Genomic DNA, 27,538 nt, shown 5'->3' with positions numbered 1-27,538 from the left:
TACCCCAAAATATATGAGATGTCCATATACCCCATATATTTCCTCCCCACACCATATTTTCCCCTATTAATATCATCTTAGATTAGTGTGGTACATTTGTTACAATTGATAAAACAGTATTGAAGCATTAGTACTAGCTACTGTCTACAGTTTGCCTTATGGTTTATACTTTACACTGTACAGTTTTATAGGTTTTGACAGAAGGTATAATGGCCTATATCTGCCATTGGATTGTCATGCAGAACAATTCCAATGCCTTAAAAATACCTTAAGTTCCACCTATTCTTCCCTTCCCCTCCCATAAGAACTTCTGGTAACCACTATCTTTATATCAGTGTTGCAAGTTCTTCCATTTCTACAATATTAATCTACTTTAGTCTGTGGTTGCATTCCCCCCTTAAATTTGTTCATTCTGCAAATTTGAGGCTTTGGGGATAATGAGGCCCACTCTGCTTCAGACTGGGAGAAGGTGTAGATCTTATGGGGCAGATGGAAGGAACTGTTTTGCTTGCAGTTGAAGATAGTCTTTGATTTTTGGGATATGAGTCGTTCATCATTATCATTTTATTAGTTGTCCTGAGTTAGTCCAATGGACTGGAGAGTAGATGTTAGCTGTCCCTCTGCTGAGAGTCAGGGCTCAACCAGCACATGAACAGAATGAAGATTTAAGTCTCTGGGGCATAAATTTAACTGGTAATAGTGTTGATTATAGGTTCAAATAAAAGGGGTAGAAGAATGAGGAGTAGGTAAATTATAAATGAGGCTAATACTGTTATACTGAGGAAACAGATTATCATATAGTCCAGGATAAGGTCCACTGATGGGATGTTGATTTCATAAGGCCATGGGCCTTGCCTAGAGTTTCTGGATATTTCTAGAGCCCTCAGGAGCACTACTGTTTGAGGCTTGTTTATTGTGGTAGCTAGTAAGATCTACCTGATACATGCATAAATGGAACCTCTGAAATGACTTGCCAATTCACTTTGAAATATCTTAGCCATAAAAACTCTCTTGTATTTAATATTTCTCCTTTTGGTCAAGGTCTTTTTCAAAATACATCATTGGTTATAACATTTGGTAGTCATCCCACAGAGTCAGAAAGTCTCATCCTGGGAGTCATGTCCTACATTGGGAGGAAGGTAGTGAGTTTATTTGCTGAGTTTGGTTTGGAGAGAGGCCACATTTGAGTAAAACAGACGTTTTCCTGAGGTAACTTAGGTGTTAGGTATTATTAGGCTAGGTTTCACTTTTAAAAGAACAAGGTTCATAAGCACAAGGATCAATATAAAAATCTTGGCATGTTGGTCTGTTTTCTTTTATTAGGCACTGCCAGAGATTTTTGTGACTATTTGAGAAACTAGCAGGACACCCCATGGCGGGAGTTTAATATTTTGTTGGTTATTGTGTGGGTCTCCACCCACAGAGTAAACACCCGATGACAATATACACATTCATTTTCCAAAGTGGCATGCCCCTATGAGGTGCACCCCTCCTTACACATCCCCCTATCACTGGTCTCCTCCACCAGTGACACACTCCTGTCATAGATCCCACAAGAACATTCCCACCATTGTATTCTCAACCCTAGTCTTGGCCTCCCCAGAGTTCACCAAGCCACACATTCACCTGTTCCTTCCCCCAGCCTTCTCCAAGCTCCGTGGATTATACAACCCACCTCCTTTTCCCATTCACACTTAATACTCTAGCATTATTGACCCTCCTCAGACAACTGCACCACCCTCACCCTCATCCACTCCAAAACTGCCACCATCCATCCATCTTATTATAGATTCTGCTGAATTTGAGTATCAGCTTACTACTCAATACTCCCTTTCTATCTCCTAGTAACTTATAGTGGAGATTTCAATTAATATCATAACTTTAAAAATCTAGTTAGGATTAAACCTGATTTAATTTCAATATTATACAAAATGTTTGATCCAATATAGCTTAAATTCTCTTCCTTCTTGTTTGTATTACCATGCAAATTATATATTTTATACATTATGAAACCATTACCACAGTTTTATATTTATTGCTTTAGGCATTTTTCCTTTCAACCAGATAAAAGAAAGAAAGCTTTGCAAACAAATATACATTTACACTGTCTTTTATTGTTATTTATGTAGTTCTTGATGTTTTCATGTGGATCTGAATTATGCTAGTGTCCATTCATTTTAGTCTGAATTACTTCCTCTATTATTTCTTTGGACATATCTGGTAGCAAAAGATTCTCCCAATTTGTATTTATCTGGGATTGCCCTAATTTCTCCCTTTTTATGAAGGGTAGTTTTGCTAGATATAGAAATATTTGTTGATAATCTTTTCTCTCTGCATTGTAAACATGTTTCATGCTGCCTATGGCCTCCATGGTTTTTAATGAGAAGTCAGTTATTAATCTTATTTAGGATTCCCTTTTGTGGTGAGTAATTTTTTTCTTGTGCTTTTAAGATGCTTTCTTTGTTTCTTCCTTCTAAAAGTTTGACTCTGGTGTGTGGAGGTGAGGCTCTGTTTGATTTTATCCCTCTTGGAATCAATTTGGCTTTTTGTTTAAGTGGATTAGGCTTTCTCATGATTTGTGAAGTTTGGGCTCATTATTTCTTTCGATATTTTCTTTATTTTCTTTGTCCCATTGTCCCTCTCCTGTCTTCTGGGACTTCCATTAAGAGCATATTGTCATGCTAATTGATGTTCCACAGATTTCTGAAGTTCTCTTCATTTTTATTCATTGTTTTCTGGATATCAAACTGGATAATTGTAACTGACATATTTTCAAGTTCACTGATTCTTCATCTGCTAACTAAAATCCACTGTTAAGACCTCTAGTAAGTTTTCTATTCTAGTTTTTATACTTGTTAACTCTTGAGTTTCTTTTTTTCACAATTGTATCTGTCTCTTTATATTTTCTATTTGGAAATATATTGTTTTTATTAATTCTTTTAATTATTTAGACATTTTAAAGTTAATTGAACATTTTTATAATACCCATTTTAAGTCTCTGCATAATGAATTCAACAACTCAGCTTCCTCAAATTTTCTTCTGTTTTTTTATTTGAATGGTTCCTATTTCATTGAGTATCTTGTATTTGTTGTTGCTATTGAAAATTGGAATTTTAAGTAATGTAATGTATAATCTCTGGAAATCGGAATCCTTCCCTCTGCCCCCACTGCAGTGTTGTTGTTGCTGCTGCTGCTACTGATTGTTTGTTCAATGACTTTACTGGACTAATCCTGTAAACTCTGTATTCTTTGTCATGCATGGCCACTGAAGCATCTGCATAAATAGCTTAGTGGATGGTAAATTATTAGACAGAGATATTCTTCAATTTCTTTCACTAATTCCTTGCTAAGTTTCTCCAGGCATATGTTGGAACATGCCCTCAGTAATCAGACAGTTTATGACTTTGCCTTATCCTTTGCTTCATGCTTGCAAACATCAAGGCCAGCCAGCCAAAGGTAAGATATTAAGGTCTTTCTGGGTCTTTCATGAGTATGTATGTAGCCTTCAAATGTACATGATCTTCTTGATTCCCAGAAATATGTCAGCACTTTTAATGGCCCCTACTGACATCTCATACCCCAGATTTTCCATTTAAGCTTTTATGGAAGGCTTATTCTTTGCTCCAACTGTTTTGCCACATCAGGCAATGGTGGTATGAAACAAATGATGCTGATTATTTTCTACAAGCACCCAGAGGATAGAGTTTTTTAACTGAGCTCTGATGCAAGTCAAATGAATACAAGCTCTGTGAATGGGTGAATGAGGCTTTTCCATGGGAGCTTCTGGCAGTAACAAATATCTGGGGAGTAGGCTTTGGGGGAAGCTCGAAATCCATTCTGATCTCTCCAATGGCTCTGCTATGGTGTTTTTGTTTTTGTTTTTGTTCTTTTTCAATATAGCTACCATGGTTTAGCATCTGCTTTTTTTCAAGGCTGCTTCAGATCTGAGAAAGGGGCATAGGAATAAGATCAATTAAAATAGAACCAAGCTCACCAGTTTACTGAGAGCCATTTTATTGACTAAATATTCCTCAGATTTTGTAAGCATTTGGTTAATTTCCATAGTGTAAAACTGTTGAGTCTGACAAATTTTTTTTGCAGTTTTTCAGGGTTGTGTAAATGATGGGGTTTTCTAAGGTTCTTATTCTAAAATTTTAGAAGTACTTCCCCCAGTATTTTTCTTCATCATTTAAAATGATAACATGATTTTTTACTTCATTCTGTTAAGGTAATTATTATATTGATTGATTTTCAAATGCTAAACCATCAATGCGTTCTAGAAGCAAAACCACTTTTAGTTAAGATGTGTAATACTTTTTATATATTGCTGAATTCAATTTTTAGCACTTTGCTTTTTTCCTGAGGAAAGTTGATATGTAATGTTAATATCTTATAGTGTTTTTGTTATGTTTGTTATCAGGATTACGCTCACTTCAAAAATGATTTCAGAAGTATTTCATTTCTTCTGTTTTGTGAGAAATTTTGTATAAAATTGTGTGACAGTTTGAAGCTGGGTAGATCCCAGAAATCCTGTTATTAAAGCTAATCCGTACCTGTGCATGTAAACCTATTGTAAATGGGACCTTTTAACTAGATTCAACTAAGTGACCTTCCTTTGGACCAGATCACTTCAGTAAGGCCTTATGCAGTTGGTGCAGGATGAGTCTTAATCCACTTATAGGAGTCCTTTATAAACCGAGGAATAAAAAGCCAGACGTACAGAAAGGCTACAGAGACAGAGAGATGCCTCCTTGATAAATATGAGAGAGAGAAAAGCCACAGAGCAGCCTGAAGCTGAAAGCAAAGAGACCCAGAGGAGAGGGAAGAAACATTTTGGACATTTTCCAAGCCTCAGAACTGTAAACGTTTAATGTAATGAATTCCCATTATAAAAGCCAACCCATTTCTGATATGTTGTTCACAACAGCTTTTCACAAACTAAATCGTACTGGCATTATGTATTCTTAAAAGTATTTGATAAAATTCACCAGCAGACAATTTGGACATATATTTGTTGTTCTAAGATATTTTGTTTTTATTACTAATTTAATTTAAAAGTAGCTATCATCCTATTCAGATTTTCTATTTCTTCTTGTCAGTTTTAGTAGTTTGGAATATCAAGGAATTTTCCTTTATCATTTAATTTGCAAAATATATTGATAAAACTTTTCATGATATTCTTTTATTATCCCTTTAGAATGTACAGAACTGAAATATTGCCTCTTTCATACATGGCATTCAATTATTTGTGTTTTCTCTCTATTTTTATCATAATCACTCTTATTGGATTTTTATGTATCAATTTTATTGATGAAAGCAAGGTATTTTGCACAATTGGAAGCACATAGTTAAGTCTTCATAAGTGTTATCTATTACTAGGTTTGAGTAAATAACTTTTATTTCCTTAGACTGTTAGGCTACCTTCTTTGCTTATCTATAGCTTGATATAGAGAAATAAACTGTGAAGGCAATAAACTACTTTCTTTAGTCCCCTTTAGGAAGAGCCCATGCTTTTTTCAATTGGGAAATGGGGTTGGGATTCTACCTTTTGTCAAATATACACTTTCAATTGTCTTAAAATTTCCAATTGTCTTAAACTCTCCTGATTTGATCACCACACTGTAAAAACTCCATATCCTTTAGTACCCATATCAAATATTTTATTCCTTATGAAGATAAATCCTTCTCACCAATTATGACTAATTGTTCTCTCTGTATGCTAAGCCTTAGTTTGGGTTCTTACAGAAACAGATCCTGAGTCAAGGATTCAGATAAAGGTAGATTATTGAAGTTGATCCCAGAAATTACCCATAGAGCAGAGGTTCTTAACAAGGGGTCCATGAGTGTGAACTGAAATAAAAAACAAAAAACAAATCCAGTATTCTTGTGGGGACATGTTGGTTCAGGTGTGATATATTTACTAAATAATATACAATATAGTGTGGACTTAGTAAGGGATCTATGGAACAAAAAAAGAATAAGAAACCCTGCTATAGAGGGTGAGGAAGGAAGAAGGGTTAAGTTGTTTACCACTGTGAGGCATTGGGACTCAGTTCCACTAGGGAATAGAAAATTCTTCAGTATTAGCCCACCAAGGGATAAACATTCTGGAACTCTCATCTGTCATTGTCCAAATCTCCTATCTTTTATTTCTTCTTCTAAGCACAGATACTAAGGATGATATGTAGACTTCACCTCTCAATTGAGGAGTGGAGTTTTCCGTCAGTCATGTCTTTTTTAATTGCCATAACTGTATAGATCATATGCCTTCAAAGCCATCATATGCACTGCCATAATAATATTGTTTTTAATATCCAAATCTTTTCATTCTCTCCCCACCCATATGCTTAAAAATTATCAAAGCTTCTATTCAGTATTGCATGTATGGTCGTATGTATTATGATCTGGTCCCAGCCTATCTGCCTAGCTCTTTTTGTCCTTTTTCTCCATGTAGCTATGCTCCAACAATACTGAGTCACTTTTAATTCTTTAGGAAAAATTGCCAGCAACTATATGCACTGTTCTCTGTTCAATAAATAGCTTACACATGGCCCCAATCCCAAAATATACACATACACACTTTTCTCTCTTTTCTCACAACTTAACCTGAGATAAAAATTTTTGTGTGTTTTCTCTTCTTAAAGAAAGAGATAATCCTACTTTCTAGAGGTATGATTGTAGTCGGTATGAGTTTTAAATTAGATATTATATGTGTATGGCATAGTATATTATAGGCATAGATATTAGTTCCCTCTTATCTTTTCATCTTTCATAAACTTTCATTTCACATAGAGATAGGTATTCCCGTAATATGTGGCAAGTTTAGTTGACATGATACAAGTGACTTTAGAAGTTAATCAATATAAACTTATTTGAGGTCCACAAAGTTGAGGTGGTCTCTATAGTCTGGAAAAGTTTGATATTAGATATTCTGTAGTGAGGTTTGATGAAATATAAATTAAATATGTTTTGTATTGTTGAGTATTTCTGTTATGACAAAATAAAGAGGGAGAGGTTGACAAGATAAATGTGCCATTTAAGTTCTTTTATTTTTCAGAAAACTTATAAATAACAACACTGACTTAAATCTTAAATCAGATAAAAGAAAGCATATTCCACATTTAAAAAAATCTTAAATCAGTGTTATTTTCATTTGGTTCTCAAAAATGATTTACATGCATTGAATTATGTGTTATAGAGTGGACTATGGGGTATTGGTGATGAATAATTTTTTGTCAGGGAATAGAATCCTGTGATTCTGAAATGGTTGGTTAACTATGGAATGAGAGCAAGTAAAAAAACATCTGGATGAGGAAGTGAAATATCCTATCTGTCCTCTGAGGTCCAAAGACCTGGGCAATATTTAACTAACTAGGAAAATTCTTTTCTCCTGTGTTTAGATGATACTACCTCCTTTAACAATTCCCTTTTTATTTCCTAAACCTTTAAGAGGGAGGGCATTTTCTAGAGCAAGAATTAAAAATTGGTTATTTCTTGGAACATACTCTTGGTAAACTAAATGGGCAGTTCTCAGAAGTGAAATATAATCTCTGTGAAGTCAGTGGACAGCTTCAAGGAGTACTTTGGTGAATTTCTTGGAGGGTGCTAAATATTTCGTTGACAAAGTGAGTTTCCTTAGAGAATGATTATTCATTTCACTCACCCTAGTTTCCTGCTGAAATGTAAATTTTAGAGAATTCCAACTTGTATTTCTTCAAATATCATGGATTTACTTTATTATTATTAACTTTTGCTTATCAGCTATATGCTAGATTATGAAATTTCTCCTATTCATTACTGTGTTTGAATAATTATCTTGTTCTACAGGTAGAAAAAAAAGAAAGAATAGCAAATATATATTTTAATTCTTCATAATTGTTTTTCAATGCTTATATGTTTAGTAAATTAATGAAAGCTTTTTTGATAAGAAAACTATGGAAAAATTGGATATAAGGGTATTTTTCTTGGTATTTATTTAAGTAGTGCCTTTGCATTTCATACGATTAAATGAAACATGTCTCAAAATATTTTCTGAGGTTTAAATGATTTACAACAGTGGTAGTGAATTCCTTCTTTCCCTTCATTCCCCAGCAAAGAAACAAGGAGACTTCTCTTTAGGGATTACATTGATTTGGAGTGACCCATGTTTATTGTTCCTTTTGAGTAATATTATGCCACTTTAGCTACATTTTTCCCTTATTAACTATACCTAGTGAGCTTTAGATACAAAAATGGAGATGCTAAAAGGAAAGAATTTGATATCTGTGCTATTTTAATAAATACTTCAGCTTGTTCTCTCTTGACTATGTTTTCCCACACTTCTTTGTGATTGCTAAGTGGGAATCAAATAAATTCTAAAGTTATTATTATGTATGCATTGATGTGTACATGAAGCTATCAACATAGGAATCTTTCACATTACAAACTTGCCATGACTTCCCTGAAGCTGTTATTTGGGAAGATAACTGTCTCTGATTTTTCCTCTTTCTTTTTTGTCAAACAGACCTTTAAGGAATAGAGCATATCATATATAGAATCAGGAAACATTTGGATTTTGCCCCCCTTGTAGGTTCATAGCAGCCAAACTATTTCATTTTTAAAATGTGAAAAAAATAATGCTCTGGGGCTAAGAATATATGCCAAGTTTACTCCAGCATCACATTTTTTCATAGCTGATTTATAAACCTCACAGAGACGATGGAAATGCTGACACATTAATAACTCTAACAGAATGAGTTCTGCATACTTCAAGAAAAAATACAGAAAATAAATAAAATGGACAATGACAGCCTAAAGAAAGGGAAGTTTCTTAATAAAATGGATGAGATATTTTGTTTCACATGAAGATTTTTCACCTTTGGAATTTGTAGTAATAAGTAAATAACCATATTTATTTTAAAAATAAATATTTACTATCATTTTATTTTACTTTATTCATTCAGATAATCTAATATTAGTATAGCATTCAAATAGGTTATGTTTTAATGTCAGTAAAAATATTTTCTTCTTTTGAGGCTGTTTATGTGTTATATTTGAACCCTGTAAATAAGTCTTAAATTGTATAGAAGGAAGACAAAAATCCTAAATATAAACACTGTAATCCTGTCATTAAAAATTTTATCTAGCAAAATATCAAAAGCATTTAAAAAGATAATATATAATGTCTTTATTGATACAGAAAAAAAGGTACTTTCATAAAACCTATTAGAAGGTAAATTTAGCAATATGTATCAGAACCCAGAAATTCATGCATGTAGACTCACTTATTACACATCACAGAATGTATCCTGAATTTAATTAGTATTCAGGTAAAGATTCATGAGTTAAGATGACATATATTACTTATAAAATTGGAAATAATTTATATGAACATTAATAGAGTGTATTTTACATTAATTATTGTATAAAAGCCAATGGAACAATGAGTAAATTTAAAGAACACTTCTTCAAAGAATTAACAAAGTGAGAAAAGTGGTACAAAATTAAGTGAAAAAGATATATGTATAGTTATAGATGTAATGATATAGTTATAAACGTACATACTGATATAGATATAAAAACAAGTAAATTATTGATGCCTCTACTGGGTACTAATATACAATATGTGAAAGTGTCTGCCAAATCACCATATGCATGCTTATGAAGTAAATTCTGTAGAAACTGGTCTAAGAATTTTTATTTCCTCACCCCCTTGAGACTAAGAAAGGTTCAAGAGAGGGGATGAGGGTGAATTCTTATGAAGATGCAATATTTGAAAAGGCTGTGTTTTGAGTCTCATGCTGTCTTCCAGCAGTGAGAGGATTTCTAGCTCTCTGTCACATGTGTTAGTAGGGAGCTTCTAAGGAGGTTCCCAGAGAGTTTATAGGTAATCCTCTACAATTAGCAGGCACGGTGAATTATGGTCTTGTGCCAACCCAGAATGTGTAGAATAAAGTTGAACTGACTGACTATGCTGGTACCTGACTGGTCAAGAACTGTTCCATTTGGGAAGGCTTTGAGCTTAGATTTCAGTAAGGCAAATGGTTCTAATGTTGTCAACAAGATGAGGCTGCCAAGAAGAGAGCATGTGCATGATTGTCTTTGATCTTTTCTTATTGCCTTGCTTAGAAGAGAGGATCCAGGAAGAAGAAAAGTGAAGTTAAATATTGAGGAGCTGATAAATGCATACCAAGTGACCACCCTGATCATAGGTTTGAAGCAACAGGATTACTGCCAAAGAAAAATCAGCAGTGATGTTCCCCAGAGGTCTCATAAGCAAGTCTGATGTGAAGTCAAACAAAAGGAGCTTACTACTTTTTTGAGGTGACTTTTGCAGACTAATACACTACAACTGTAAATAGTGAAAATATAGATGATCAGTTAGGAGAGCAGTCAATAAACTTTTCACTGAGAAGTCTTTATAGCTTTGTTGTCAGAGAGGACTAAATTAGAGTCTGAATATTCCAATGATTAGAATGAGTAATCTTAGACAAATTAATTAACCTCTTCAAACTACTGCTTCATCATCCATTTTTAAGAGGGGATCATAATGCTACCTAACTCCCAGAGTTAGAGTGAGGATTAAATGAGATAATTAATGTAAAACATTTAATCCAGTGTCTTGTAAGTAGTAAGTGCTCAGTAAATCTTAATTACATTATTATCATTACATCCATCATCATGCAGAGCAAAACACTTGGGATTATCAGGGTAGCTGTGATAAGCCTGGGCAAATGCTGTTGAGTCTCCTTCCACTTTTATGTCCGAGAGACACAGATGAATGCCTCATGATTAAAGTAGCCTCGTTGGCAAAACTGCTTTTAACACTGAAGTCCCAAATACTTTTGAAAACGTTAGAATGCATCTTTAACTTAAGACTCTGAAGCTTCTTGCAAATTGCCAACAAGGAAAACACACAAACACACACACACACACACACACACACATAAAACTGTCATTTCTTGGAATGCCAGCAATAAATGGAGATTACATAAAACTACCTATGTCCCCACTGGGAGTATGTGAACAAAAACAACATCCATTTCTTATGTTCTAGACAGTTTGTACCTTGCTAGAAAAGGACATAGGGCCTCCCTCGCTCTCTTTTCTCTGTATTATTTAACAAGGAGGGATATAATGTTCATCACCTCTCCATCTGAACTCTGTGTCTGCCAGTGTCACAAATGGTGTCACCAGCAGGAAGCTCACAAATGTTGTTTATAATTAAAAAGCAACATCACTCCCAGGCACATGTGCAGAATGTACATGCGGAAAATTTCTTCACCATGTGAACACTTACACTATAGTGTGAGATGTAAAAAATTAAATTAAAATATGTGCTCTGTTCTTGTGAAGGACAGTTAGTGGCCTGCAGTGAATCGGCATGATTGTAAGTTGTAGACACATGGCTTTGAATCCCTGATCTATAATTTACTGAGCATTCATACTCCTTTCATATATAAATATTCAGCTTGGCAAATCTGATTTCCTTTCCCACCAATCTCTGTGATTCATTTTCTATGACTACATGGTGTGGGCCTCCTGGGGAAAGCCTGGTATCACCCTCCTGCTGCTCTGTCCACCTGTTTAGAATTTACGTCCAAAATTCATCTCAAACATACCATTTTCCCTCCTGGAGAATGGCAAGTTAATATATTTACAAATTCCAGATGAACTAGATAAGTTTTGAGGACTTTGCAACTTTGTATTTTGCAAACTATACTTTGATGGAGTTGGCGATCTCTACTTTTCAAAGTAAAATCAAAACAGATCCCCTTCCCAAAATAAAGCTCAAATGAAACACACACACAAAAGAATTCCTCCTGTGCACATTTCCTGATTTTTCCCCCTTTAACCATGGCATTCCAACATGCCAGAACCAGACACAAACGATTATATGCATTTTAAGTTATATTTTCTTAATAAAAACAGACAGAATTTATTTTTCATGGGAATTATGCAATTTTTCTGAAGTTCAGGGCTACCTAGCCTCCTCAGGCAACTCTTCATACATCACAGCTTAGAGCAGAGCTCAGCTTCCTTTTCCCTTCTTACTAGTAAATTGTATTAGCATAAATTACTTTGCAGTGAACATTGTATGGGCTGATTTAATCAATGTTAGCAGAGTCCTCATGCTTGTAAGTTTATTCATAAGTTTCTCTTTTCTGTCTTAAAGTATTTTGGACTGAGAGTCACGAGCAGGGGGTGAGGTGGTGAAAACCTTCTTTAATTTAATATGCTCTTGCTAGAAAACTCCAGCTTCTGGAGAGAATTCTGAGGAACAGATGTATGCCTTCCAAAATGAAAAACATGCTTCTGTTTGTTAAAGGTCAAAACAATAAGAAAATTATAGCACACATGCATAAAGGTTTGAGTAGGTCTTCTAAAACTATATAGCTGAGCCTTATTTGTAGACAGCTGAAAAATCCACTATGGAAACTCACATATTATCTTACCTACACACACATGCAGTCCGGGGAGAAGGAAAGAAAAAGGAAGCTAAGGAAGAGTCGAATAGGCAGAGATTACACTATTAATGGAATAGGAATATAGTTGTTGGCTCCGATAATGGTGGGTTGTGACGCATACATGGCCATCTTTTTAAATATTCCACCAGGCTTTCTTTCCATTACTCTATTTTGGACTTACCTGGATTCATTTAGTCACAGTTGCCTATCTCTGCATCAGTGCCTATTTTGATTTCTGTTACCTGTAGATCAGTTTGTTTTCTTCCAAATGCCTGCATTCACGGAATGTGGTCAGGAACTGATAGGGTCCAGAATAAACTAGGCTGATTGTTTCTTCCTGTTTCATACACAAGCTTGCAGGAAGGATATCCCACCTTTTTTCTCCTTCAAAAATAGTGTTTTGAGCTGTTATATAAGAGAGAACAGATAAAAAGGAGGTTAGTTAGAGTGTTAATATTTCCTATACTGACTAGTAAGCCATTTTAATGTAATTAAGTGTTAAGATTAATTTGTTAATCCTTATATTTCCCCTTGTCCATTCAAGAAATGTATCTCTAATTAAATTTCCCTTTGGCCACACTAATGAAAAGAATATCATTTAGAACTCTAGCTACAGTCAGCATGTATGGGAAGTTGTGATAAGGTTGGATAATTGCAGGATTAATAATTGGCTTTCTACAGAGGCTGAAAGCTATGTACTGTATAGAAACTCACTGAATTATTTGAAATCACATCTATAGACACTTTGCTTTCTGTTGTTTGCTTTGTACTATTTATGCCAATAAATCCCTTTTCCCTTTTTTCGTGTTCTTCTGATTTTTGCAAGCAGGGTAACAATTATTTTATGGCTACTCAATTGTTTCCAGGTCATTTTTTATTATTGGTTTTACCTAACTCACTAAGTAAGAAGTGAAGCTGAAAGTGCAACTGTAGTTCTGTGATTATGAATACTGACTTACTATCTCTTAGTTTCCTTATTTGCACTATCGACTACAGAGTAACTGTAAATGTGGCAGGTGGATCAGGATCACTCTCATATCTTGCAGGGATGTGAAATAGTCTTATGATGATGTACAGAGCTTGCTGTAATACTGGTATATAAATAGTATAAATTTGCATCTTTTTCTTGATGGAACAGGGGTAGTGGGGGGTGAAGGGGGAGTCGTAAGGAACATAAGCCTTGATCTGGCATTCTAGCAAGTTTACCATCATCTCTTCCCTCCACCTTCTTAAATATGGAAACAAAACTTCTTTGTCACCCCTGGTACAAATTCTTTGTTAAAAAACAAACAAACAAACCTAATCCAGTCATCAGCCAAATCACTTAAAGAAATATTAAAGTATATTGGAAACAATCCAGAAGTAGGACAATGGAGAGAATGCCCTTTTGAATTGCTGTTATTTGTTATGGCTTAGGCATGATTTCTTCAAATACTGGAGCTAATAAAAATAAATATAAGGCTTAGCTATATAATGATGCTGTCTTGCACTAGGGAATTGGGGAACTTGCCACTCATTTCATCTTTTACTCTGTGAGCCTGCGAAGAAATAAAGCATCCATTCAATGATTCACTTCTGCCTGGTGGACTTCACTTCTGGTTTGGGTGACAGAGGACTCTATGTTCTGCTTAGCACCATTCTATTCCCACTATGCCAGTATATATACCCAATTAACTAAAGACAAAAACAGGTACTGTGGTTAGGGCAGAAGCATATTCTCCAGAGATCCCTAAGTGCTATGCTTTTTTTTTTCTTTCAGAATAAAGTATAGTGATAGTGTCTATGGAAGAAAAACTGACAATTGAAAGACTGAAAGTAGACTTTATCTATCAGAATTAATTAACAGCTTTACCCAACTGAGTCAATTCTTCATCCGTTTGGCTGTAACCACTGCCCATTTCCCTTCTTATGGTGATTCAAGTCACAAAATTTTTAGCCGTACAATTCTCTGCAGCCTCTGCTTTTGTTAATATCTATAGATTCCTGAAATACTGAATGACTGCCTTGAGGACTTTAGGTATATTATTATTCGTATTTTGGGCAGTTTAATCATTTAATATTCCTCTGCTATCTTCACATATTAATATTTATTAGCATTATCTAGTTAGAGCTTTATTTCATACTTTGGGGATACATTTCCTAGCACCATTTACATAGTTAGTACCCATGATTTCCAATGCACTTAGCAAAAGAGAAGATAAATCTCTAAGTAAATTGTAAACTAAGTATGGCTAAAAATGAGGTACTGGTATTCAAGGACAAGTGAAGTACATATTGTTCTTTTAAATCACATATTAACAAAACATATTTCTCATCCATTTTTCTTTGACTATAAATTTACTTTTAAAAGAAATGCTGTTTGGACCCTTCATTTAAGTATAACATAGAAGTTTCTTTTGCATTTATAATCTTTTCTCATAGTTTGCCTTGAAAGGAAATAGACTTCAAAGATCATTTGCTACAAATTTCCATAAAGAATGTAATTTATCCTGCACTATATGTCCATTAACTATTACTGTCTTCAATCTGTCAGCTCTTCAGCAATCTTTTCCTTAAATTTATATGCAAAGCTTATAGAAAACATCTTATTGATTGTTTCATTATTCAGCATTTTAATTTAATGTTTTTTGAAGAACTAATAAAAATCTAAACGATGAAGGAAAGGGAACTATTTACAATTCAATGAGACTAAAATACATCAAATCTCAAAATTTTTCATAAAGAAGAGTATAGAAAGAGATAATTTATTTATGTAAAAGCTTAAAGACCATCCAAGCAGGGGAGGAAAAATGACATTTTGCAATCATAGTTCTTTTTGTCAGAGTAGGAAATGGCTTTTAAAACACTGAGTTATGAGGGAGGGAAATAAGACAAACACAAGTGGAACTGTAGTCTACTTGGAGTCCACCTATGGTATTCTACATCCTTAGACAGATTATATGCAGCATTACATGTTATCTCCAGGCAAGTATATAAAGTCTGCTCTTTGGGAATCCTTCATCTTCTGGCATGTTGCACACACATGTACACGCATAGACACACACATTTGTGTTGTGGTGAGGGTGGGGTGGGGGTGGGATTCTTCATTGCCTCTTAACTCATTTCATGGCTAGAACAACCGCCGGTTCCAAAATCGTTAAATGTCCTGAGGTCAGTTATAGAAGTAATACCTGGGATGGCATTAGGTAATGCAAACATACACAGCCATTTCTTTTTTGGGTGTGACATACACTAACAACCGATACACACAACTGACACACACCCTTTAAATGAACAAACAAGCAAACCAAGCTATAGCAAAAACAACAAACATAAGCATAAGCTAGTCAAAATGAAATCAACATATCCCTGAGTTTAATTGATTAGAATTTGCCTAATGGTTACAGTGACATTAAAGTTATGATGTCTGATATTATACAGACCCTTTTGGTTGGATGGAGAAAAATTGTTTCACACACTATGGAGTCTTACCAACAGTTTCAATTATTATGGCTAGAGTAGTACAATCTATCGTCATTGCTGGGACAAAAAATATTCTAAGTCAAGAGCTATCTATGATTCAATGCATGTGAACAACGCTGCTTTGAAACATAATGAGCTAAACAGAAAAGTGGGCGACTGAGCGATGGTAGCCAGAAAAGAGTTTTATGAGCTGTCTTCCCAGAATAAATCAATCAAATATAAATGGAAAGGACAGAAAAACAGGTTTTAGATGGGCTTTCAAGGAAGAGATTAGAAGGAAATATCCAGTGAAATGATTCAGAATACTATTGTTATGTCTGTAGATTAAATAAATTGTGGGAGGCAGTCAATGTGACTAGGAACAATTGAAGACAATGCAAATAAGTAGTTAATTAGGGAAGATTCTTATTCCACCCTAAAATAAAAGGTTCACTTTGATTTCAGAGTTGATTAGAACCAATGTAGACTTCTGAAGAAGTAATATAAAGAAAAACAAAAACCAAAAATAGGCAATCTTGCTTTTCTGGATATTGTATAATATCCTAATTACTATATATTCATTCTTTTTAGTGGTGAAAAAGATTTTTGAAGAGTGCAGAATTTAAGGAATTTAATATAGGAGACCAAGAAATATTATATTTGAAACCTAAATTGTGAGTTATAGCAGACCAGAAACATATGGATTATTGTAGAATATCTCAACTTCTCTAGATCTCTACTACATTTTTGGCAAATAAGGAACCTAAAAATTAATTTCTAGAAATTTGAGATATAAAATTTCATGGCATATGAACTAGTAATACTGCAAAGTAAGGATATGTACATATTTTGCCAAATTAGTCTACTTTTTACATGAAGGATAGAAAGGGAGTGTAAGAGATGGTTTCAATATTTTGAAAATCTTAGGATCAAAAAACTTAGGGGTTCCACTTACTGTTGGGAAGATGTGTATTCCCTCACTTATTTTTAGTAGGCTTATTCCTTTCCTTGGCTTTATTTGTATATTTGGTGTTTCTTGTTTATTTGTTTTATTATTTACATTTCCTTTGAGAATGAAACTTCTGGCCACCAAAGTTAGTATTCTCATATGACAAGGGGAAAAAAACATGGCAAAATTTGATGAAATTGTAAAAGTCTATCCACTTTGCTGTGCACCTTTCCTGGGCATTAGTTTTATGAATCAAAACAGTGAAGTAGTAGTAGACTTCAATCATTCAAAACAGATATCTTTGAATAATAGTAGACCTGATGGCACATAATTTAGATCCTTCTTATAGGTGCTGGGGGTCAATGTCAGGAAGATTTGATCACAATGATGAACTGATTAGCAAGCCTAAGGGCACAGGAAGTCCACAGCCAACAGTAGTAGGTGAGTATAAACTGTTAGAAAATTCACATTTCTTACAGAGGTTGGCAAATAGCCTCTAAAACAGAAGATTTTACTACTTTAACATTGATGACAAAGTTTATCCTAGTGAACTTGGTAAACATTTTATTTTTCCATTGATAACAACTATGGTTTTATATATCCACTGCATCTCAAAAAAATAGATCCTGAATTAGTAGCCACATTATGGCTAGTGACCTGAGGCTGTGGCAAACAGGAATGTGTATGTGTATGTGCAGATTCATGAATACACGTATGTGGTTTTCTCTGTTCAGAGAAAAAACGGTGCTCATGGGGACATGGAGACTGATGATTACAGGCAGAAAGTTTATTGGGAAGCTCCCCCAATGGAGGGAGTCTGAAGATAAGACTTCAGCCCCACTGCCAGCATGGTGGGGGTCTGAAGAGAGACTTCAGCCCACCTCTGGCAGAGGTGGTCATGAATTTATACAGTATACCTATAGGTGGGAGAATGCTTAGTCAGCGGAAGTGGGTTGGGGCTTGATAAGACCTGAGGGCCAATAAGGAAGGCTAGGGGGTGATGGGCTAAGGTAGTGAATTCTAGGGATGCAGGAGGGGTTGGTGGTGTCATGTGGCTTCTTTGTCTATTCTTGTGAGGAAATGAACTGTATCTGAACATGCAGGGTCTGGATGGGAGACTGTTCCATGTAATGGGAATTCAAGTCACTGTTAACCATTGTAATCCTTGTGATCAGTTAATCATTTTAAATTTTGTAAGGGAGAAACCTCTAACTAACACTCTATATTCCCCCTTAAACTATCCAAAAATGGCTCTTTGATTCAATTAGTCACTAGCTGAAAGTCTTTCCACAGACATTCCTTACAAAGACAGAGAGAACACCCCCCCCCACACACACACACTGGTATACAGAGACCACGTACACTGTCTTATATTTTCTTGTGCCTAGTTTCTTGTTTCCTGCCACATAACTTTCTTACTTACCCATGTGTTAAATCCACTACAACATTCACTTCAGAAACAGTTTTTCTGTTTTACCTCTACCTTCTGTCTAATCCCTACCAATTCTCCAATTCTTCTAGCCTAGTCTGTAGTACATTCCCCATTATGTGCTTTCTTTGTTACTAAGCACATATATTGCAATTAGGATTTAGTCTTCTAGCTTTACATTAGATTAAAATGTCCTTGTATTGGTTAGATGTCCTTAAATTGCAATTAACAAGATATAATACAAGTTGGATAAGCAAAAAAGGGGATCTACTACAAATATTTAGCAATGCCTAATTGGAACCCAGGGGCTAGATTACAGCAAGTCATCAGGAAAAAACAAACAAACAAACAATAACAACAACAACAGTTTAAAGGATCTAAAAACCCAACAGAGGCCATGGGAGTTTTCTCTGTTATCTTTGTTTCTCTTCTATTTCAATACTGTTTCTCTTCATAGACTAGTGTCGATAATTCTGTTCATATGGTAGAATAGTATTTGATCACCCTGGAGTCCAAGAGTTTACCCATTATAGTAACAGCCACATGCAAACTAGTTTTCATGTGAACAGACTTCCCAAATTTGCTGAAGAGAGAATTTGATTATTTCAGCTTAGATTGCAAACTCACCACTGCTCTAATCAGCCAAAGTTAGAAGAATGTCAGAATAGCAACATCATTGTTGAGTGATCACTCTTATGGATAGAAGTTGCACAGAATCTTTTTATTAAAGTCTGGAGATAATCTTTTATCTCGGACCTCCTACTGGCACAGTTTTGGCATATAACTTTCACATACCTTTCTGAATGAATGAATCAAGAGATGCATGAAAATCAACTCTCTCTTTCATCGGCTATTATTTACACTTTTGCATTAGAGTTTCTTGGGCTTTTTTTTTCTTCCTGTCATCAGAAAGGGCAATTCACTTGACAGAACAATGAGTATATTTTGTTGAGTTTGCATTGTTTAAAATTTGCTTCAGAGCCACATTTAAAATTAATATTTTTTTCAATTGAGGAAAACACAATGGTGTTGCCATTTCAGGATTGGGATAAATGCTTTATAATCTTCTTCTAAGTAGATGGAGAACTGGGCCAAATTTTCCTCTCAGATATGTCATCTCTTTTCCACTCTGTTACTCAGATATGATTATGTGGAGGTCATACGACAAGGTGTTTCCAACCTGGAAGCTCCAACTATACCTGTGAGGTCTGCAGCTGCCATTTGAATGGTTGAGGTGTTTTAATTAATTTATTTATTTTCCTTTGTTTCTCTTTCTCCCCCATAATGAACAACATTGTTGCCAAAGACATTGATTCATTAATAATACTAACATTCCCTTAGAATATTATCTTCTAATTTAGAAATCTTTTCATGACTGCTAAGCAGTCCGGGCAACTGATTTGTGTATGTATCAAATTCACAAGCTGAGAATGTAATGAAGAGATCTAATAGTTAAGAGTATTTCTAAAAAATATGTTGAGATGCTAAGAATCTGGCAACCAAGTAAAGATTAGGAATTAGGAGAAACAATTATTTCAAAGAGTCACAATATAAGCATAATCTATTAACTTTGGACACTAATGCAGCTGATTAGGTTGTGATTTCTTTTGACTAAGTAGTTGTTCCAGTTCTAAGTTGTATGAATATATTATATGAACTTGATGTGATTCCTTTGCTAAGACTAACAACTCCAGAATTGCTAGGCTTTATTTAATGATTCCAGCAAACATACCTATTCCTGATGTTAAAAGGCATCTATTTCTAATTATTATTTCTAATAATGTTTTATCTGAAGTTCTAAAATAAAACATAAGAATACATTTAAAGGTCACATTAGCCTGTGCTCCCTTGGCTTCCACACTATTGAATCACGTAGGAAATTAGGGCAAAGGTGATTTCCTGTAGCCTACGAAGAGTCAAAACACACAGCCTGTACAGACAAGGTTAGCTCATTATTTACAGAATATTTACAGAATATGCTACTTACTTAGATGGAGTAATCAACTGAGGAACCACACCCAGGTCACAGAATCCAATGTAGAGAAAGATACTCAAGGACAGTAGCAAGTCATCTATTGTTTGACAGAAGCATTTTTAAAGTCTAAGAGTATAGGCTTATAATGAGCAAGGACAGTGGAAAATATGTCTCAGTATTAATATCTCATTCACTAGGGAATTAAGGTTCTTAAGTCTCACAAAGAAATAATGAGGTTCCCCCCATATGTATGTCTACAAAAAAAATTAAGATAATTTTGAACTCAGGTATTTTCCAACCCCAAACTTTGATTTAACATTCTGAGAAAAATCATATATAAGGCTTTGTGGAGTTTGCTTATTTCCAAATTGTCTAAAATATTCTGAATTTTTAGATATCTAGGTGCTTCTTGGCACAGTTATTGAAATCTGTAGACATACTATAATGAGACAGAGCAACAAGTTTACAAACCATATATTGATTAATGGAAAATGTATTCTCACCTGCTCCACCTTTTGCCATGAACCCCCTTGTAATGTCTATACTGCAGAGTATATGGTGAGAAATCAGACAGAAAGAATGGTAAGTACCAAGGCTCTATAGTGGGAGTTGGCAAGATCAGAGAGTTAGAAACAAATGCACAAAGAGTCCTGAAAGATATATTGTGGCCTTGATACTTTATTTGCAATAGGAAATAATTGAAGGTACTTAAGGTGAGAAGTAATATAATTGGACTATGTGTTGAAATGATCTTTGTGTACTGAGTTTTAAAACTAGAAGTTTACAGAGTGCAAAAGTTGTAGCAGAGCAGTTAGCTGGTGATTGTAAAGTGCAATTGAGAAAGTTGTTGGTTTGGATTAGAGTGACAGCAACTGGGATTGGAAGAAGCGAACAGACTGAAGGTATATTTTGTTAGCAGAGCAAATGAATTTGACATTGCAATGAAAACAAGACCATGAAGTAAGTGGCAACTGCTTTTCTCTTTATATAATGTATAATTGATATTGTCACACATTTCCTAAAAACTCTTTATTGACTGATTACACTAAAGAAAAAATTGAAAATCCCTATCAGATCCCACCAGGTCTCTGAACCTGCCAAGTTGTTTGAATCTATCTTCTGGCAATATCTTCTAATTCTTCCTGTTTTAGCTGGTCCAGCCCTTTCCCAATTACTAGAACTTGCCATTCTCTTTCCTGCCTAAGCATTTTTGTATGTGGTCTACTTCTGCTTGGAACATTTTTTCCTTTTCTTCAACTAAGTAACTCATTCTTCTACACATCTTATTTTCACCACTTTTAAAAAGTCACTTCTATTAAGACATACCTAAGATTGCCTTTTACGTGTTCAGATTATACCTTGTATTTCTTCATAGACCTCATCATGCATGATTTCTCCAGTAATCAATGCTATGTCAATGATATATAGGTCTCTGTAATTTTTGGATCACTATTTCCTAAGCCAATACCTAAAATTTGGAGAGAATTCAATAAATATTTAGACTGAATGTTGGCCTGCCTCTATCCTCCTTTTGATGACTCACAATATACATTGTTCTATTAAACACTCTCATCTTTATACAAATTCACACACAACTAAATAAATATAATGCATATATACGTATATATACACTTGCATACATACTTATGTACACATGTAATACCTTCATTTAAAACTACATCTCTTAATATTTTGTGTCATGGAGTTCTTTCTCACTGATCATCTATTATATTCTAATTGGGAAGTAGAACTACTTGGAGAAATGCCATGTTAGATTGTATTTTGTGGAAAATATTATTTTCTACATAGTTTTAACCAGCTAATATTAAAGAATGTTCATTCAATTTCCTATGAGCTAGAAGCAGTTGATATTCCTAAACCAAGGTTTCAATTTTTGTAAAATGAAGAATGTATCAGTGATTCTTTCATTGAACCGTGAGCATAAATGTGCTCACACATGTAAGAAAAGGGCTTAGAATGGTGACCTGCACATAGGAAGTACTCATTAGATATGAAATATTTTTATAACAAGTAATTTGCCATGTACAGTTTTATCTTTGGTGGGATAAGATCTTAAATTATAAATAAACCTGTAAGAGAGTTTGCCTTGAAATGTGCTTTCTAAAAAACTGTTTAGTGGTGAAATGTAAAAAACCTTGAAAATTGTTTAAGTTTTAATCCCCTTATTTTCTTCTAAGAAATTTAAACCAGATAATCTTTGATGTGCTTCAGTTCCTGGAAAACCTAAGACAAATAAATAAAAATGTGCCAAATACATATTTGATTACCTAGATATGAATATATGAATCATGAAACTAAAACCATATTTGATAAAGGGAAATATCAGGAAATGTATCTATTCAAAAAAGAACCTGTTACCACAGATTTTAATAACGTAAGATTGCTGAGGTTCTCATAAAATGAACTTGGAAGTATGACTTATTCATTTACCCTGGTAGTACTTTGCTCAGTTTAATTAAACATTACAATTGCCATTTATGTTCTAAGTTTGCAATACTTCATAAATTAATAACATTAATGATAGCAAGAGAAAAGTAATAATGAAAACATATTCACATTTATTAAATGCCTATAGTGTTGGGTAAAATACAGTCTCTATTCTGTTTTGAATACAGTATGTACTTGGAACTTTCCTGAGGTTGGTTTTCTAAAACTTTCTTTCTTGTACTTTTATGTTTCTTTGTCACCTGTTTTATAATTTATTCATCCTTCCAAGTCCTTTTAAATATCACATTTTTGTAATTCCAATGGAATATAGTTGATGTAGGGATCTAGTTCTCTTTAGAGAAGAAAATATAGTTTAAAACCTGATTCATCAAACTATTTCTATAAAGCAAAGTAACCAATTCTCAGTATAATATAATATACATTGGAGACTATTCTTTTTTCTTTTCCTGTTTATTTCTACAGTTCTTTCCAGAAAATGAAACATACCCCCAATGTGGTTATCTTTAATCTATCACAATAACCCATTGCAACTGATAGTGCATTCAATCGCTCTCCAATAGAGGACAACCCAGGTATTACAATGAATCCTTTGAAAACTAAGAAATTTTCATGCTTCTTTCTCAGAAGATGAATGGTTTGCTAAGAGAAAACTTTGCATGGAATACTCTGACTCAGTTATCCACAGATGAGGATGCAGTAGTGATCTGACATGTAAAGGAAACAAATCCAAATCCAAAGTCACCTAAGTGACTGTAAGAGACTTGTCCAGTGAGGGTAAATTTCTGTCTTTTTCAATTAATCAATTGAACACCAGACATATGAAGATTTTTTTTGACATATAAGGGGCTTAAAATTTGTTCCTATTTCTAGCAAATCAGACACTTAGCAATGGTAGTATTTTCCTTCAATCTTGATGGGAAACCCCTAGTTTTTACTCCAGGCATTGCCTTTTTGCATGGTTGCCCATTAAGTAATTGAACATCCGGTTGAGTAAAGAGGATAAAAATATGCAGAGAGGGTTCCTCTGTTTACCTGAATATTTAGAGCCTCTTCTTTAATGGGGCTGGGAATAGGGGTGTGGAAAATCCGATGAATTATCACATAAAACAAAAATAGTTTCATGCTCCAGAACTATTTTAAGAGGTCTAGTTTCCCATTCCACAAATTTTGTCACTAATTCTCCGCTCTAATATTGCTCCTTCCAAGACTCTATCATTCAATCAAGCTTTGTCTAAGTTCTGACGTCAGATCATCTTGCTTTTCAGGAAAAGTAGAAAACAAATGAACACATATTTCTCCCCACTGGAAGAATATAATGTTCCTTAGTCCTTCAAGGCCACTCTTCGTGAAATTGTAATGGCTAAAGAAACTATGTCCAACTAGGTCTGCTGTTGTTTATATAGCCTTATGTTAATGAGGTCAGAATTTTTAATTCCTCAATCATGCCATTATAGGAAATCCATGGAATCATAGTGGTGGGCTGTGAGAATGTGAAAACAGTAACACATATTTAGAGTGAAAATCTCATTCAAATTACTTTTGCCTTTAGTGTTTGTGTTTAATTTATTTAATGTTGTGGTACTGTTGAGTTCACCTGACAGCACCTAATGTCCTTTATAAAACATTCATTCTCCAAATATTCCCAATAACAAGGCAAGAAATGAATACCAAAAAAGGAAGGATTACTTGATGAAGACGGCATGATAGTTTCTGTTCCTTCTCTGATCTAGTTTATCAGTTATTTTTCTTTAGTCTAAGGATAATTAATTAAGGATATATATAATATCCTTCTAATTGATATTTCTGATGATAACAAATGAAGGATTCTAATACAGAAATTGTTACCAGGAGCTCAGGTGAAGGATGGAAGCAATAGTCTCAAAATTTCCATCTTTTGGTATACCTTAACCCAATACCAATTTCCAACCTCAGGTTTACTAAAACAAAACTTAAGATAACTTAAACAAAAATAGTAATTTATTAGACAGAAATTATATAGCTTACAGAATTGAAGGAAGAAATGGAAAACCAGACAAACATCAGAATATATCCAAGGACCTTGTCGGTATATGCAGAGTTCTTATGGGCTATCTCATTAGAGTTTTGCTGTCAGAAAGACACAGCTTTAATTGTTTTCTATCCCTGAGTGTCACACCTGAAGATTAAAATATCTGGGACTTATTTACTGGTATATGTTGAATCATATGTTTTCTTTGGGGATGTGGATGGGTAAGATAATAAGGTAGAAATTGCTCTAAAACTACATGGAATGTAAGAAAGGAAATTTCCATAATTTTGTGTTTTGTTCCACATGAATGGGTAAGGGATACTAGGCTGGCAAAAAAAGATCCACCTCAAACTTATAATGTAAAGCCATTTCTTTTTATGATATGTTTCTCTCCTCTATTCAAATCTGCTTAATATTCTAATTCCTTATCCATTAAACTTCCATATGATCTGTCATGGATACCAAGTTTCTCTCTATGATTGGTATGGTGAGGGACGAAACGGGGTCCCTGTTATGGGAGGAGCGGGGTCCCTGTTGCGGGACGAGTGGGGTCCCGTTGTGGGATGAGAGGGGTCCCTGGCGTGGGGAAGAAAGCCTCGTACGGCCGCTGAGGCTTCCCTCGGGGGCTCCGAAGGCGTGGAGGGCGCACGACCCAGGAAGGAGTCGCGGAGACAGGCTGATGGCACAAGTCTGGTCTATTGCGGAAGGGAATGCAGATTTATAGGATTGGGGAGTGGTGTGGCAGGTTCTGATTGGCTAGGGCAAATGCTGTTTCCATATCAGGCAATGTTCTGGCATTGGGCTAGTGATTGGCCAGTAGAGTATGTGCTAACTCTTGATAGGCTGACACTGTTACTAAGCTGATAGGTGGTTGTAAACTGTTGCTGGGCAAACAGCGTACTAAGAGATTAGGTTTAAGGGAGGGGGGAGGGGAAGTGAGAGCTGGGCTAGGCGGGAGATAGGAAGGGTGAGGGCGGTGCCGGCTAGCCGTTAGCAGCCAAGGCCTAGTCAGGCGTGGTCACCTTGTCTAGGCCCAGTGGGCAGAGGCGGTGTCACCTCTTGCCGCACTGTTTGCCACTGAGGCAAGCCGGGTGCCCCTCCTCCCACAGTATGGAAGTGTTCAATTCAGGTCACCTTGCCAACTGCCTTTTGCATGCATTATTTTCACTGGCTACTGAGTAGATGATGGACCTGGCTCATCTTTTTAATGGATACTACCTTGTAGGTTACTGTCCAGGCTATAAATTGGCTAGCTTTATATTTGTTGCCCACATCTGGTCCAGTCACAATAAGAAATGTTGTATACTGTCTAAAAGCTGCATCTTTTACTCCGGTTGTGAGCAAGAACTCTTAGATAAACCACTGTTTGATGTGGTCACAGGAGGAAATATCTTTAATATACAGTATACATTTAGAAATATCACTGGACAGCCTTATAGAGGAGTGTCTTTGGTTATGATTCTTTGGACCCTGAATCAATGACCTTATAAAAACCTCTGAATACCTGTTTTCAAATTGAATTCATAATTTCACGTTATGAACCCATGGCAAAATTTCCATTATCTATGGTTAAACCTCAGAAAGTTCTCATGGAATGTGTTGGGATATGTTTTTTTCAAACATACTTGTATATTCTCTGGTTGAATTTATGAACATCTCTACCTTCCAATTCTAGATTCTCTGCCTATAAAAATAAAGGTGATAGTTAAGCACAATGTAATTTTATATGGTATGCAGACATTTTACTTTATTAATATTGTGTAGAATTTCTCCCCCATAATGATTATATTGGGGGTCTGTTGACCCATTAAATGTAGTATTTCTCCATTTCTGAAAAAAAAAGTGGGCATTTACATGAATATGATTTAATTAAATATAACCAGAAAGAAAAATATTCTTGCAGCAATATTAATTCAACAAGATTTAAGAAATGTACACATTTGCATTTCTATCTAGAAGTCATTCAGTAGATAAATCTAAATTCTAATTTAAAATATATCCTTATGAAAAAGTTCAAGTTTTTATCAGTCAACTGATTCACCTTTGAGAGATATTTTTTAAAAATATGGGCAAAGCTTCCACCATAAAATTTATAAATCATTTCTTCATGGTGTAATATTGAAAAGAAGATAATGAAAATCTTGCCCCATATGATTTAATTATTTTAAAACTTATGATAAAAATTGTGCTGATTCTTCTATAGAAGGGATTAACCATTTATAAACTGAAGATTTTACAATTTCCCTTTTCCTAACTGCTAATATATTAAATCTTTTTAGTGGCTATTAATATGAAGTCAATCATTGGAAAGGCAAAGTAAAATCATTAGTTTTTTTTTTTTTGCATTCAAATTATCTTGATATTTGGTACTGTAGATAAACTATAGAACGTAACTGTGTACCATATATTTTTGTCTTCAATATTACTACCATATTCATTTCCCAGGAAGGATAAAAATATAACTTTTGTAGATTAATAGGGTCATGGAAATTGAAGTTGAAAATCTTGCTCCAATGACTTTTCATGCCAGTAGAATATTTTTGAGTTTTTTTAACTTTTAAAATTGAAGTTTATCATTCATATATGAACATCAGTAAACAATAGTGTATAGTATAAGTGGTGAACTTACAAAACAAACATACATATTATCCTACAGGGCTCCTATAGGTTAACCCACCACCAACACCTTGCATTGTTGTGAAACAATTGTCACAAACTATGAAAGAGCATTGTCAAAACATTACTAATAACTTTGACCAACATTTTACCTTTGGTGTATTTTTCCTCAAACCCACCTATTTAAGGAAACCCTTGTTTCAGA

At 34.7% G+C, this 27,538-nt stretch overlaps 1 long non-coding RNA gene across 1 annotated transcript in view; it reads left to right on the top strand.

The window, feature by feature from the left end:
• Positions 1 to 3,360: 3,360 nt before the first annotated feature.
• Positions 3,361 to 27,538, top strand: part of LOC105745126 (uncharacterized) — a 36,844-nt gene continuing 12,666 nt past the window's right edge. The window contains exon 1 of the long non-coding RNA XR_001117956.2: positions 3,361 to 3,456. This is a non-coding gene — a long non-coding RNA (uncharacterized lncRNA). The remainder of the gene's footprint in view (positions 3,457 to 27,538) is intronic.

Source organism: Dasypus novemcinctus, chromosome 9 (assembly GCF_030445035.2).
Source record: "Dasypus novemcinctus isolate mDasNov1 chromosome 9, mDasNov1.1.hap2, whole genome shotgun sequence".
Classification (NCBI taxonomy): domain Eukaryota; kingdom Metazoa; phylum Chordata; class Mammalia; order Cingulata; family Dasypodidae; genus Dasypus; species Dasypus novemcinctus.
Note: the sequence above shows the minus strand (reverse complement) of the source record. Positions and strands in the feature narration are given on the sequence as shown.